At 46.5% G+C, this 15,040-nt stretch overlaps 1 protein-coding gene across 1 annotated transcript in view; it reads right to left on the bottom strand.

The window, feature by feature from the left end:
- The window catches only part of htr2cl1 (5-hydroxytryptamine (serotonin) receptor 2C, G protein-coupled-like 1), a 74,672-nt gene that overhangs the window by 55,675 nt on the left and 3,957 nt on the right, over window positions 1–15,040 (bottom strand). The window contains exon 2 of the mRNA XM_060035896.1: window positions 2,110–2,154. The gene's annotated coding sequence lies outside the window, so the exon portion shown is untranslated. The remainder of the gene's footprint in view (window positions 1–2,109; window positions 2,155–15,040) is intronic.

The following is a 15,040-nucleotide window of genomic DNA, read 5'->3' on the forward strand; positions in this document are numbered from 1 at the left end:
GAAATCGACCGTATTCCTGCGCAGTCCCTTTAAATGACCGGGGCGATTGCAATACCGGCAGCCATGACACCTTCAATTACTATGCCGACCGAGATACCATGTACACATAAGCACACACACACACACACACACACACACACACACACACACACACACACACAGTCAGAAATATATGTGTGGTTATAGGTCTACAAACATTAAACTCGTGTGAACTACTTACAGAGAACTGATGTTAAAAACGCATGTCTGTGTTGGAAACAGATGTGGGACTCTACCCCCTGCTAATTAAAGCCATTCTGTACATACCTAGCACACACACACACACACACACACACACACACACACACACACACACACACACACACACACACACACACACACACACACACACACACACACACACACACACACACACACACACACACACAGGACAGGTGTGCCAGCGTGCTCCTGCGAGGAGACTAGATCTCCCGCTAATTGGGGAGAGGAGATGTTCCGGCGGATGTAAAAAGACAGGCTGCTGCAGTCAAGAGTCACTTATTATCAAGTCCCTGGCCAAAGGCAACCTAACAATGAAAGGAGAGTTAATGAAGGGCTATAACGCCACGACGGCCGTCACCATTTACCTCCAAAGCCTGGAAATCTCCCGAAGAAACGTCTTCATTAAGAAAAGCGATTGAGGACGAGATACCACGGGGACTTTTGTCTAACAGGTGAGGTGTATGCAAGTGGTCTCTGCAGATGTTTACCTCAGCTCATTGTTTGAAGCCTGAGGCTCGAGTGACAAAGATAAACCAAGGGGATTGGAGGCCAGGGTGGTTGGGAAGAGAGAGAGAGAGAGAGAGAGAGAGAGAGAGAGAGAGAGAGAGAGAAATTAAGAAAATAACTGCAAGGGCCCTATTTTAACGGTCTGAAACGCAAGTGAGAACCGCCAAACGCAAGTAGCTTTGTGGGCGGTTCTATGGTGATGTTGCTATTTTACCGGCGGATAAATGACTGTTGCGTCCGGCGCAAATCTAAAAAGGGTTTGTCTGAAGGAGCCTAATTACCCGTAGGTGTGGTTTGGGTAACGTGCAATAAACCAATGAGGGTTCCATCTCCCATCCCCTTTAAGCCCCATGAGCGCATTTGATTCTGACAAGTTGATATTTTGACATTCATTCTCCGATGAGACCGATGCATGACCACATGAATTTCAAACTTCAAATGGCTCAGTTTACGGCGAAATAATATGGCCTAATTCACACAGGGAATAGCGTTTTCTTCCACAACTTCAGAAATACTGAGTCCTCAAATAAATTTCGGCAAAGAAAACTTAACACACATGATATGTGGTAACTGTGGTTCTATTTAATGACGCAATACATTAACAAACATTGTTTCCTACCAGTATTGTATGCCTTATCGTTATCGACTTGTGTTCCTAAAATGCATGTGTCCCCCCGTTAATATACATTGCCATGAACTGTATTATGTGCTACGTGTTTAGTTTGCAAGTGTTTAAACAGTTGGCAAACACACACGCGCACCCGCAATCATTCATTATTTTACACATACACACACACGCGCCCGGATTCATTCATTCTTTTTAACACTCACTAACTTATTACTGCTGTATCAACTGTTCTTTCCCAAATAATTTACCAAGAATGTGTGGCTAGGTAGATGAGAGAAGCTAAGTGTATGCGCGAGGTGCACAAGCAACATTATGCATGCGCCCTTAAAATAGCATCTGAACAACGCGCCACTGACTTTAAACCAGGCAATTCCTGGTTTGTGGCGGAATTGTTTTCTGAAACTGCAAAATAGCACCAGGGAACGTTTGTGCCAGAACACGCCTCCTCCTTTCGCCGAACCGGCCCTTGGAGCCCAAGATAATTCCCTAATTTACCGATACGTGGCGGTGGAGGGAAAATAACGCACTTCGCCGGTTGCAAACTATTAACGACACATGCGTCAGTGTAGAAAGTCAATTGCGCTGGATGCAAGATAGGGCCCCATGCACGGAATCACAGGTGGAAGAGCGGAATGTTTCCTGTTACGGTTTCCATGCTGCAGACCCTTGACAGTAGACATGTGTGAGTGTGAGGGTGTGTGTGTCTCTCTCACCGGCACTGCATTATGCTGTTCACTTGCCACCGACACGCCTACACCCTATTAGAGAGAGAGAGAGAGAGAGAGAGAGAGAAGAGGGAAAGAAGAAACAGGACGGCGTGAGTCAATCTTCCACATGTGCGACAAGAATGGCTTCTCTCTCACACACACACACACACACACACACACACACACACACACACACACACACACACACACACACACACACACACACACACACACACACACACACACACACACACACACACACACACACACAGTAGGGGTCCCGGCGGAAGATACAGTGACTTCAGTCGTCACCATGGTGACACAAGGGGTCAGAGTGTAAATTAGCCAATCTCTATTGATTGTGCTAACGGCTCCATTCAACACGGGCTCAGGGATCACTTGACCTCCTACTGCTTCTCTCCTTCCTCTCGTATCGCTCCTCCTCCCTTCAGAATCCCCTTCAGTCCTCTCTCCTCCTGCTCCAACTCTTTTTCACTCGCTCTCCGTCTCCGTCTCCTTCCAGCCATTCGGTTTTCTTCTCTTTTATCGAGTGGAAATCGCCATCGCTGGTACTGCCAGACGACCCCAAAATTCAATACTGACAGCAAATTGCCTCTTATCAAATCCATCAACCGCTCTGACTATACCTCAGGAAGGGAAGCAAATGTAAAACCGTGTAGAAAATAAACCAAAATCGATGAAAGGACATTTCGGGGGCGGAAGGACACGAGCGCCAGCCAACAATAGATGAGCAAACAAATAGGAAAGTGCAGACCAACTCCTGCTGAGGAGTTCAATCTCAGCCCTCTTCACTACAGGACCCCCAGCTGAAGATCTGTTTACCACCAGAGGGATCCGCACCGAGCGCAGTCTGAACATCAGCGCTAGGGCGGAAGGATTTGGGGAAATAATGGAATGGCGATTAATTTAAATCAATAATGTGATTTGGTATGCAATTTTTCCTTTTAAAATTCCTTATGTTCTGTATTAGTCACTAAACAAGCAATAAATCATTCTATAGTCTGACCAACACAATTCATGATGCATGAATTGATTATAACATCTATATTTAACTATTGAAAAAGAAAATGTGACTGATCTCCAGTCAGTGACAGTAACAAATCGCGTTCTATTACATCGCAATGTCGGTTGGAAATTGATTAATCGTTCAGCCCTGATCAGCACTTGTGGAGCAGGAGCTCCACAAGTGCTGATCAGGGCTGAACGCCCCCCCCCCCCCCCCCGAGGAGTGAGCTTCTGCACTGGAGGGGAGGGTCTGGGGACCTCAAGGATGAGCGCTCCGTCTTCACTCGGTGGCTCCTGTCGAGTGGCTGTCGCCCTTGACCTCCGGTGCACATCTAGCTCTGTTCCTCACGCTCCATGACTGCACCAGCGGTTCTCAACCAGTGGCTCGCGGCCCGTAAGTGGCCGACAGTAGGGGTCTGAGCGGACCATAACACCACACGATTCTTCACAAGTCTACCTGACCTGCCTGTTCTATTTGGCCCTGTATGTTTTTGCCGAGCGAAAACAGTACAGATGTCGAGAAAGGTAGGCCCTGTCCTATACCTCCAAATCCCACAACTTTGTCATCTTACTTCCTGCTCACTTCCTGTTTCCGTGCAACTTACTTCCTGCTTATTTCCCCCCTCTCCATTTTATTACTGTTCTGCATTCCTTCCCTGTTCAATCTCTCGGTCGAGAGTACTTCTATGTCAGATCAATTTCTATCCAATTTATTGCACTTGCTCATCTTCTTAATTCATTTTTCCCTGTTCAATCAATTCCTCGCCTGCCCCGTCTCTTCCCATTTATATCAACGTCATCTCACATGCCAAAGCATCTCTCTCTCTCTCTCTCTCTCTCTCTCTCTCTCTCTCTCTCTCTCTCTCTCTCTCTCTCTCTCTCTCTCTCTCTCTCTCTCTCTCTCTCTCTCTCTCTCTCTCTCTCTCTCTCTCTCTCTCTCTCTCTCTCTCTCTCTCTCTCTCCCTCTCTCTCTCCCTCCCTCCCTCTCTCCCCCCCTTTGCTCCTTTACACCGTCTTCTTTTAACTGTGTTCGTTCCATATATCTGCCTCTATCACAATCCACCAGACACCTGCTTTGGCCTCTCATCCTCTCTAATCCTCCTCTAATTCTCCCTCCTCCCACCTCCTATCCTTCTCTTCTGTCATCTTCCCTCCTTCCTTCATCTCTCCTGATCTTTCCTCCTCCCTTCCATCCTATCTCCTCCTCCTCCTCCTCCTCCTCCCTGATTCTGCTAAATCCCACTTCCATGGTTTTCACGAAACGTGCAGAAGACAAGTTTATGATTCTCCCTGTTGGACAGATATCATTTCGCCCACTTCTTATTTTTATCCTAATCTTTTTGTCTCCTACAAACTATCTCCTGGCCTCCCTCTCGTCCTCTTCCTCGACGGAAGACCACCCACACCCCTCGTCTCCTTTCCTCTCTCTACTACTTCGGCATCCGTCCTGTTGGGAGCGCCTCTTCCACTCTTTATCTCCTTCACTCCATACTCCTCGTCCCTCCTCTCCACCCTCTGTCCTGGCTTGCTGTGGGATAGGCGAGGTGGTGGAGAGGTCCCCCTCCGCTCTCCTCCTCCTCCTCCTCCTCCTCCTCTGCTCTCCTCTCCTCTCCCACTCTGCCTTCCTCACCGTGTTCACTCTTCCTTCCGTTTGGCTCAAACCCAATATGCTGGTCCTCGTCCACTCCTCTGCCCTCATCCGATCCTATCAGTCCAGGCTCCTACTGTAGTTTATCTCACATAACATTTACATTTTTATCTCACAACAACTCCCTAACATTAAGTATCGATTGACCCCAATCCTACCCCCATAAGGAACCAACGGGGTGTTCTGTTTTTGCCGTGATCATTCATTTCACTGATAATCCACATTCACGTTGGATTTTGTAATAGCTATCTTCTGTGATACAAACGTCATTTAAAATTAGCCCTTACCATTGGCAGCACCGCCAACAAACACAACTAGCTGCTAATTAGCGAGTTAGCATCTGAGGATGTCGTGGAGGAGGCATGCATGCATGCTAATGAAAGATGTTATTCAACATGTTAACCATGTTGACTAATCCTCCGGCAAATGTGCTTTCCTCATCCACTTGTGGATTCAAATGATTAGAGTTCATGAATAGGTTGGATGTGTTCATGGTTTGGTCATATGATGACCAAATGATCATCATCATAATTATTATCATTTTGCTTGATTTAATTTGTGTCAATGGGAATTAGCCTTTAAGAAACCCTGTGAACAGATAACAACAAAATACATGATCCTAATTTTATCGGATAACATCTCTGAATAATTTATCTCGCGGGCTTTTGCGGGTGGCTCAGGGGGCATTCCAAATAATTGCGCATTTGTACTTATTTTTTAAAAACATCTCAATCCACCACATCAAAGCAGAGTTTATGCACGCGCAACTTTTCCACTGCAGTCATAACTTCCATTCAAATGTTATCAGTCGTCAAATGGATCCAAGTGTCTCCAGAGTGTGAAGGCCCGCCCCCACACCCCCGGCAGCGTGTGTGGGGCGAGAGAATCCCCGCCGTGTCAGCCATTAGGACTCCCCACGGAGAAAATCTCGAAGCGTAAACACTGAGCCCAAGTACAGCTCTAGCCGAGTGATGCAATGCTCTCTAGTCATATGAACATCATCGCTGTCCATCTCCCCTGCCAGCTTACTACAGCCATCATTACTGGCTCGTTTTATCTCCCCATCTACCCATTAAGACTATTTATTTATTCATCAATCATCTCCCTCTATCTCTCTCTCTCTCTCTCGCACCCTCACCCCCTCTCTCTCTCCCCCTCGCACACCCTGCCCATCTCTTTCTACCCCTCTCCTCCTCCTCCTCTCTCTCTCTCTCTTTATCTCCCCCTCCCTTTCTCTCTCATTGCAAGACAAACTCTATCTCTCTCTATACATATATGTCTCTCTCCAGCTCAAGTTTGTTGTGTTCACGTATTTTGAGTTAGAAAGCACAAGATGTTGTTGACAGGCCGTGAGAGGCCCACAGTGTGCGTGTGTGTCTGTGTGCGTGTGTGTTCCCTGCTTTGAAATAAAACACATTGGACTGTTGGATTTTAACACGGAGGCACAATTAGAGGTGGCTTTGAAGGAAACGAGTGTGTGTTTGACAAAACCATGCATGTTTACGTAAAGGTCTGTTCAGATATATGTAAGTGTGTCAGAGTGCGAGTGTGTATGTGCATGGACACTGCTTGTGTATAAATGTGACTGTTGGTGACACAAAAATCCTTCTGGTGTTTCGCTTTGTATGTATGTGTGTTATCTGCATGTGTGTGAGTGCTAATGTGCGTTTGTGTTAATATTTGTGTACGTTAATGTGCGTGCGTGTGTGTGTATATGTGTGTGTGTGTGTGTGTGCTTGTGCGTGTCTCCGTCCTCCACTCAGTGAAATAGAGAGTGAGAGAGACACACAGACAGACACACGAACAGTCAGACAGACAGACAGATAGACACACAGAATGGAGGTATCTGAGGGTACTTTTACACTCTTTACCGTTCTCTGATCTCGGCTGGTAATAACACCCTTCAAAGAGCAATGCGTCCGGGAGCAGGAAACACTCTTATTATATTCATCCATATAATATTATAGATATTATATTATCATACGGAGGGAGGCTGTAGGTGATTAAGTAGAGGATCAAAAGAGATGAGAGGTAGAGAGGAGAACAGAGAAGAGGAGATGAGAGGTAGAGAGAGGAGAACAGAGAAGAGGAGATGAGAGGTAGAGAGAGGAGAACAGAGAAGAGGAGATGAGAGGTAGAGAGAGGAGAACAGAGAAGAGGAGATGAGAGGTAGAGTGAGGAAAACAGAGAAGAGGAGATGAGAGGTAGAGAGAGGAGAACAGAGAAGAGGAGATGAGAGGTAGAGAGAGGAGAACAGAGAAGAGGAGATGAGAGGTAGAGAGAGGAGAACAGAGAAGAGGAGATGAGAGGTAGAGAGAGGAGAACAGAGAAGAGGAGATGAGAGGTAGAGAGAGGAGAACAGAGAAGATGAGATGAGAGGTAGAGAGAGGAGAACAGAGAAGAGGAGATGAGAGGTAGAGAGAGGAGAACAGAGAAGAGGAGATGAGAGGTAGAGAGAGGAGAACAGAGAAGAGGAGATGAGAGGTAGAGAGAGGAGAACAGAGAAGAGGAGATGAGAGGTAGAGAGAGGAGAACAGAGAAGAGGAGATGAGAGGTAGAGAGAGGAGAACAGAGAAGAGGAGATGAGAGGTAGAGAGAGGAGAACAGAGAAGAGGAGATGAGAGGTAGAGAGAGGAGAACAGAGAAGAGGAGATGAGAGGTAGAGAGAGGAGAACAGAGAAGAGGAGATGAGAGGTAGAGAGAGGAGAACAGAGAAGAGGAGATGAGAGGTAGAGAGAGAAGAACAGAGAAGAGGAGATTAGAGGGAGAGAGGATACGTGAGGACCGGTAGAGAGAGGAGGGAAGAGGTAAAGAGAGGAGAAAAGAGGAAGAAGAGAGAGGAGAGTAGTATAGAGAGAGGAGAGAATAGGTAGAGAGAGGAGAGTATAGATAGAGAGAGGAGTGGTAGAGAGGAGACCAGCGGAAGAGAGGAGAGGAGAGGAAGAGAGGAAATAGAGGAGAGGAGAGAGAGAGGAAATAGAGGAGATGAGAGAGAGAGAGAGCAGAGGAGAGAAAGAGGGGAGAGGAGAGGAAGAGAGGATAGAGAGGAGAGACAGAGAGATTAGAGAGGAGACGTAGAGGGAGGAGAGGAAGAGAGGAGACAAGACGAGAGATAGAGAGAAGAAAGGAGAATAGAGGAGAATGAAGGGATGAACAGAGCGGTAAAAGAGTAGGAGACGCGCTGAGAGGGAAGGAAGGGAGATAAGAGACAAACACACACAAAAATACACACACACACACACACACACACACATCCCTATCCCTGAGGGGAGGATGAAAGAGAATGGTCCAGGGACCATCCATAAGCATTGTGGGTAATTCCAGCATTGTACCCCACACTGCTTCCAGGCAAGAGATCCCATTTGGACCCAACAAGCAATGTTCCTGTCCAGTCCAGACATCCACCCCTCCGTCCAATCATCTATCCAGTAGATGATAGACAGCCATGCTCAACTCCCTCCCCACTCTGCCCCCCCTTCCCCTTCCACTAAAAGCCATGGACTTTGCCCCCCCCCCCCCCCCCGCCCCTGTCAACACTGAAGTCTTTAATTTGCAGGACTTTCTTTTTTTGCACTATGCACTTTGCACCAATACCAGTCTACCAGCCTCGTGTCTGTCCTTGTGTATGTACTATGGATATTTTTAGATATTTTTAAACATATTTATTTATTTGATGTATTTTGCACCATTGGGGTTGGAGAGTATTGTAATTTCGATCCTCTGTATGTCCTGTACATATTGCTGAATTGACATTAAAAATGACTTTGAACTTGACTTTGATTCATCCATTCATCAGTCCAGACACACACCCATCTGTCCTTCGATGCATCCCTCCAACTTTCCATCCAAACAACTCTCTACTCAAAATGTTGTTTATGTAAACCCGTTTGGATTAAGTATAAAGTATTAAAAAAATCTAAAAAGCATTCATATTGTTCAAGTCTGATCAGTAAAATACTATATCTTCAAAGAGTGAAACAAGCAACAACTTTAAATTCAACGTAGAATCGATTTCCTCTTCGCTCCAGAGTCCCAAAACTAAAGCAATTTGTTTGAATTCCTCTGGACAGGGAGGATATTAGCGAGGGTGTTGTCCGGCTTCTGACCCCAGCGCTGTTATCTGTCCAAATCCCCTAAAACTCTGTCCGAGTGCTTGTACTGGTCCGGCCTCCAGGGACCAGATGGTGCAGAGGTTGGCCTTTTCCCCTAGCCATTAGAAGGCTTAGCTGGCTGGCTAGTGTCCCAGAGGGAGGCAGATGTTTAAAAGTGACCCTATTCAACCATTCCCTTGTTCCTCTACCGACCACCTTGGTTCTTAACAGCTACCGTTTAGAACCGCGATGGCCACCACATGAATAAGGCTCGCTACGAATTCATCCCATTTGTGACATCACAAGTGGAAGTGTGGGGCAAGTTGACGAAGAATAGAACTTAAACTAAATTATTTACCATTGAGCAGACGGCTTTTACCCAAAGAGTATCACACTGAATTGTGTTCAAGGAAGAGGGAGACAAAAAAGAGTGGAAGAAGAGTAGAGAGGAAGCGCTGGAGACGCGCTGGAAGGGAGAACAATAGATGGAGAGCAATAGAGAGAAAAATCGTTTGTAGTGTAGGATGGGCCATGGCAGATCCCAAGTGCTGGAGGGGATCCACATATCTCCACCACCACCGCAACAACAACAGGTCAACCCTAACGGTTCACATATTTCCAGGGAATTAACAGAAAACAAACAGGCCAAAGACAGAAGGCTCAATAGAGCGACAGAACACGGCCATGAAGACTGTTTACTGCCGCTCCGGAGCTATTCATCAAACAAACATTTCCCTGTCTGCTCTCTACAGAGTTTGGCCTTCCTGTCTTTCATGTTTCAAACCGCCTCAGAGTCTACGGTTCTACGATTCTAGGACCCTAACCGGCGACCTCTCTCCAAGCCTAAAAATGGTGGTGGTGTGTGGGGTGCAGCGAGTGTTGCCTTTAAGGTGATTCAACCTTAAACAGACAGTAGTAACAGCACATTGTTAAACACACATTATTAATTTGAGGAAGGGCAGAGGAGAGAGACGGAACTGACGCATGTGTGAGTGCTGCAGTACCACGTGTCATCCTCTTGGTTGGTTTGAGTCATGTGATGTCGCTGCGCGCACATACCTCAGAATGCTAATTGGGGAAATATGTCAACATAGAAATGTAAATAAATATGGTGAACATAAATAAACATGAATCATAGGCAAACAGATTAAACACAACCTTACACCCTCAGCAAACAAATTAATAAATCATGCAACGGCGTAATTTAAAGAAGATACAAGCAGACTACGATCAACCCACACGCACACACACACACACACACACACACACACACACACACACACACACACACACACACACACACACACGCACACACACACACAAACACACACACACACACACACACACACACAAAGTTTTGCAGGGCTTTATTATTACTGCGGCACAGTCACGCTCAGATATTCTAGAAAACACAACAGAATCACCACCACACTAACCCAGAACACAGAGACAGAGAAAGAGACAGAGAGCAAAGGAAAGAGGGAAAACTGAGGAGGGAGGGAGATAGGAAAAAGGGAAAGCGGGTGAGAGAGGGAGCAGAGGGAGAGAAAGGAGGAGAAAAGAATGGAGATGAGAGTGAAAGAGGAGGAGAGGGGGGAGGGAGAGAGGAGTTGGGAGGCATCGAGAGAGAGGGAGAGAGAGAAGACGATAGGGACGGAGGAATGGAGATGAGAGGGACGGAGGAATGGAGAGAAGAGGGAAAGAGGAGGAGAGAGTGAGGGAGGAGGAGGAGAGAGAGCAGAGATGGGGGAAGGAGAGGAGAGGGGAGGGAATGCGAGAGCGAGGGAAAGAGGAGGAGAGAGTGATGATGAGGAGGAGAGAGCAGAGATGGGGGAAGGAGAGGAGGAGTGATGGCAGGGGAACGAAGTAAGGCATGTATAAGAAGGAGGAGGTGGGGAGGAGGGGGAGGCCGGAGGAGTGAGGGATTGGTGGAGAAACGTTCAGGGCAGCACGGCTGAAGGGAGGGTGAGGGATTTATTGACCCCCAGCAGAGAGGGAAAAAAACATTTCACTTGATTAACCCCCTCCCCTCAGGTTCTGTGCTTCACTGATTAAGAACACACACACACACACACACACACACACACACACACACACACACACACACACACACACACACACACACACACACACACACACACACACACACACACACACACACACACACACAGCCACACAGCCTCCAGTACAAAGTGTAAATAGCAGGCTCTTCAGGGAGCGTCCACAGTAAGTAACTATAGCCATTCCCACAAGTGTCCCTGGCAGAGAGGCCGGAGCTTGAAGAGACAAGCCCTCCTTAAGAACACATGGAATTATTCTTATGAGATCCCATTTGCTAAGAACACAAGAGAAAGTCTTAACCTAACGAGATGACCACTCGTTAGGAAACACTAGAGACGGTCTTGAATTAACGAGATACCCACTTGTTACAAACACAACCAGGTCTTAACAAGACAGCCAATCTTAAGACCACTAAAGCTGGTCTTGCCTTAACGAGATGCAAACTCGTTATGACCGCAAGCCGCTATGCTCAAAAGCCAAAGTCTTAACTTAACGAGACAGACACTCGTTAAGACCTGCCTGTGGTCCTAGCGGATGGCCATGGCATTCAGAGCCGTTTGTGGTCCTAACCAGGTCTTAACAAATGAGCAGGTCATGACTTAGTGAGGTGCCCACTCGTTAAGACCACAGAAGCTAAGCCGCTGGCCATGGTATTAGCCTAATGGACATACTAAGTGATAAAGGAAGCCTGGAAGTTGCACATGTGGTAATGGCAATAAGCACGATACATAATCTATTCAAAAATATGCAGATCCTTTCTGGTCGAATAATAAAATGAGCAAGGAACGCACACACATGGGTTGGCAATGCACCCGCTTTTTATGAGGAAAATATATTGTACTTCCAACAAGGATGAGTGGAACTTTCCGATATGTTAATGACCTTGACAACGCCACACACAAAATGAGACAAACACAGAAAATGAAACACACACACACACACACACACGTTGAGTATGTGTGTGACACCCTCCTGCATCCACGACTACACGATCCCTTCATCCCCTTCCTCCCTCCCTCCCTCATCGTCTTTCATTCTGCCTCTCTGTTACCCTCTTTCTGTCAAGCTCCCTCTCTCTCCCTCTCTCTCTCACTCTCTCTCTCCCTCTCTCCCTCTCTCCCTCTCTCCCTCCCTCTCTCTCTCTCCCTCTCTCTCTCTCACCACAGTGCTCTCCACAGGAGATAGCCCTGTGTGGATGTAGAGGTGTCAAATTGAAAGAGAGATTACAAACCACCTGCTGCAGAGAAACGCCCAGCCCTCATGCACCCTGCAGGGGCATGCACGGTATAGAGGCACTGGAGAGTGCAGCCTGGCATGGACCCTAGCACATTATAGCGCAACACTGTGCAGCATAGCAGGCTGTAGCACAGCCTCTGGTAGCATAGCATTGTGTGGCATGTCCCCTTGTAGCATAGCAACATGTAGCATAGCACCATGTCGCGCTAAGGCAACCTTTGAGCAGTAAAAAGGCAAGAGGAAGATGAGAAGGCTTTTTAAAGGATACATGACAGAGAGATTTGATGTGCTTATCTTTTACTTATCTGTTGTTTTCTTACTGATCTCTGAATAAGATAATATCTAGCTCTTCTTAATTAGCCAGAGAAGCAGACTGAGAATGTAATGGCGCAGAATAAAAATACTTTATGTGGGTGAGTTACTTGAAGTCCACATAAAAACAGCTCCGATTTGTATCAGGAATAGCTTGTTATTTTCCGTTTCCAGCCTTCCAAACCCCTAACCTCCAGTGACATCACAATTGAGAGTGGCCACCATGATGTATAGGGCCTAAAAAAAAAAAAAAGTTTAGTTCCTGTTGGTTGTCAGTTGAGGTCATGGGTAGGTAGGGAATTTTTTTTATTTTTTTATTTTATTTTTTCCAGCGGCAGCGAATGATAGGTAGGTTGTTTTCATTTAAAAACGAGAAAATTCGCTCATCCTTGTACAGAATGAAGAGGTGCTGTACCAAAACGTAATTATAGTTTGCATCAAAAAAAAAAAAAAATATTTATAAAGCTCATAAAATAATTTGGGTCGCACATAAATTGACAGGGTCGGTCGGAAACCGGAACCAAACAAAAAAATTTTTTAGGCCTAGGAGGGTTGCAACCATGTGATCCGAAGTTCCAACGAGAACATTCCAAGCTGCCAAGTGTTGCTTGACCCAAAAGTCAAGAGGGGCTATTGTTCTTATAAATGGTGAAAAAGTACCAAGATTGTGGGATGGAATGTGCACTGTAGGCGAATCTATCCACCACACAAGCGTCCATACGTCCACAGTGCAGCCACTCCCACTTGGGATGTCACAAATGCACTTAGTTTGAAATGAATCGCAATGGCTGATTAGCATGGCATCTGGTGGTACCACAGGGGCCCTTTAATGTGTGAACACGCGGGCCAGACTTTCGGCTATTTAAAAAGACTGAGCCAGTGAGCGCGGGGCAGAAAGTCCAATATTTGTGTTGCTACCAAAGGTGTGAAAAGGCTGACGTCAGGCTGGATTACCCCTGCTCCTGTTGACCTTGTGCTCCTAATTGGCCAATTAAAAATACTTTTGAAGGGCCGCATCTGACCCCCTCTTGATGTCAGACATGGCAGGCATCAGGTCTCCCATTAATATTTGACAGAAACATTCTCACACACACACACACACACACACACACACACACACACACACACACACACACACACACACACACACACACACACACACACACACACACACACACACACACACACACACACACACACACACAAGCAACGTGCATGTAAACACCTGCCAAGGTCTCGCTGATAAAACATTTAGGAAATGCACCTGGCCTACGAACAACCTTGCGCGGCTAAAAAAAAACCCGACTACATATTATCACCAAAGAGGAGGCCGTGATTGGTCGTGTTTCCGAGGCACCCTTCTGCAGCTGCTCCCAAGGTTCTGCCGACAGCGCCACAGATTTATTGCTTGTTGCTGAAGCCATGTTCTGCGTCTTGGGGGTTTTGTTTCACCTCAAGTTTGTCCTTCAAGTCTTCTCCGGAATCAAAAAGCAAACGCCACCACCGGCGTTTGTTTCCACTTGTGTCAATACAAGATGGCTTGCGCCGTCACAGACAAGATGGACGCTCCACTTCAGAGCGGGAAGAGGCCAGGTGCTCCTTGGAGGCTCTGAACAAAGATGACCGCCTGCACTCCAGTCACGGAAAAGAACATTGTCTTTTTCAACTATCTCCAGTCGTGATATTCTGATATATATATTTAGAATGGCATTGTTACTATATTACTGTTCCATATAGATATGGTTTTATTTGGAAATTCTTTATATTATGGAAGTCAGACAAACTTGTTGTTGTTGTTTTTAACTGGTGACTTAATGTCCGAATGACCCTCAGCATCTTGGAGCGAAACACCTTCTAGCTTTGCTCAGTCCTGGCATTTCAGACTGGAATCTGCCGGTTGGTTGGTTGGTGCGAAATGATGTGCCAATGAATTTGCATATTTCATTTGGTCGTCATCCATGGACGCGTCAAATGTGGGATTGTGTTCAGCAGTGAAAGTCTTCATGTCTCTTGCTCCGTCAACATGTTCCAGTAAAGTAAGACTCATGCTCAATACTCATAACTCAACAAGGTTCATACTCCTAAGCGCCCCTCCAATCTGTCTAACGAATTGGGCATGACCTCCGCCCACCCATCGGGTCTGAGAAGAGAGTTACTTTAACTCAGGTCGCCGTTTCTGTGAAACACTTTAAGAAGTAGCCCTAGCACTCTGAACATTGGCGGATTCTACCCAAGCGTACCGTGCCAGGTGTTACGGAGGAGTTACGACAGGAGCTGTCCCACAACATTTCCCTAAGGCCCGAATATGTCTATTTCAAAAAACGCCTTGCAGCGCATTTTAAAATCAACATCACTTTGATTCAAATATGTGCAATGTGTTTCAGATTCACACCAGTGTGCTCCGCTTTTATGAGGGGCACTTTCTCTGCGCTGAGCAATATCGAGTGACTAGCAAGATATGCCCTCCGTTATAGTGTCATCTTCGCATACCGTCACCGGATTCTAGGGTGTGAAAGCGGACCAACCATTTTCAACGACAACATCCTAACTTCCCGAAGCATCG

This window comes from Gadus macrocephalus, chromosome 17 (genome assembly GCF_031168955.1).
Source record: "Gadus macrocephalus chromosome 17, ASM3116895v1".
Classification (NCBI taxonomy): Eukaryota; Metazoa; Chordata; class Actinopteri; order Gadiformes; family Gadidae; genus Gadus; species Gadus macrocephalus.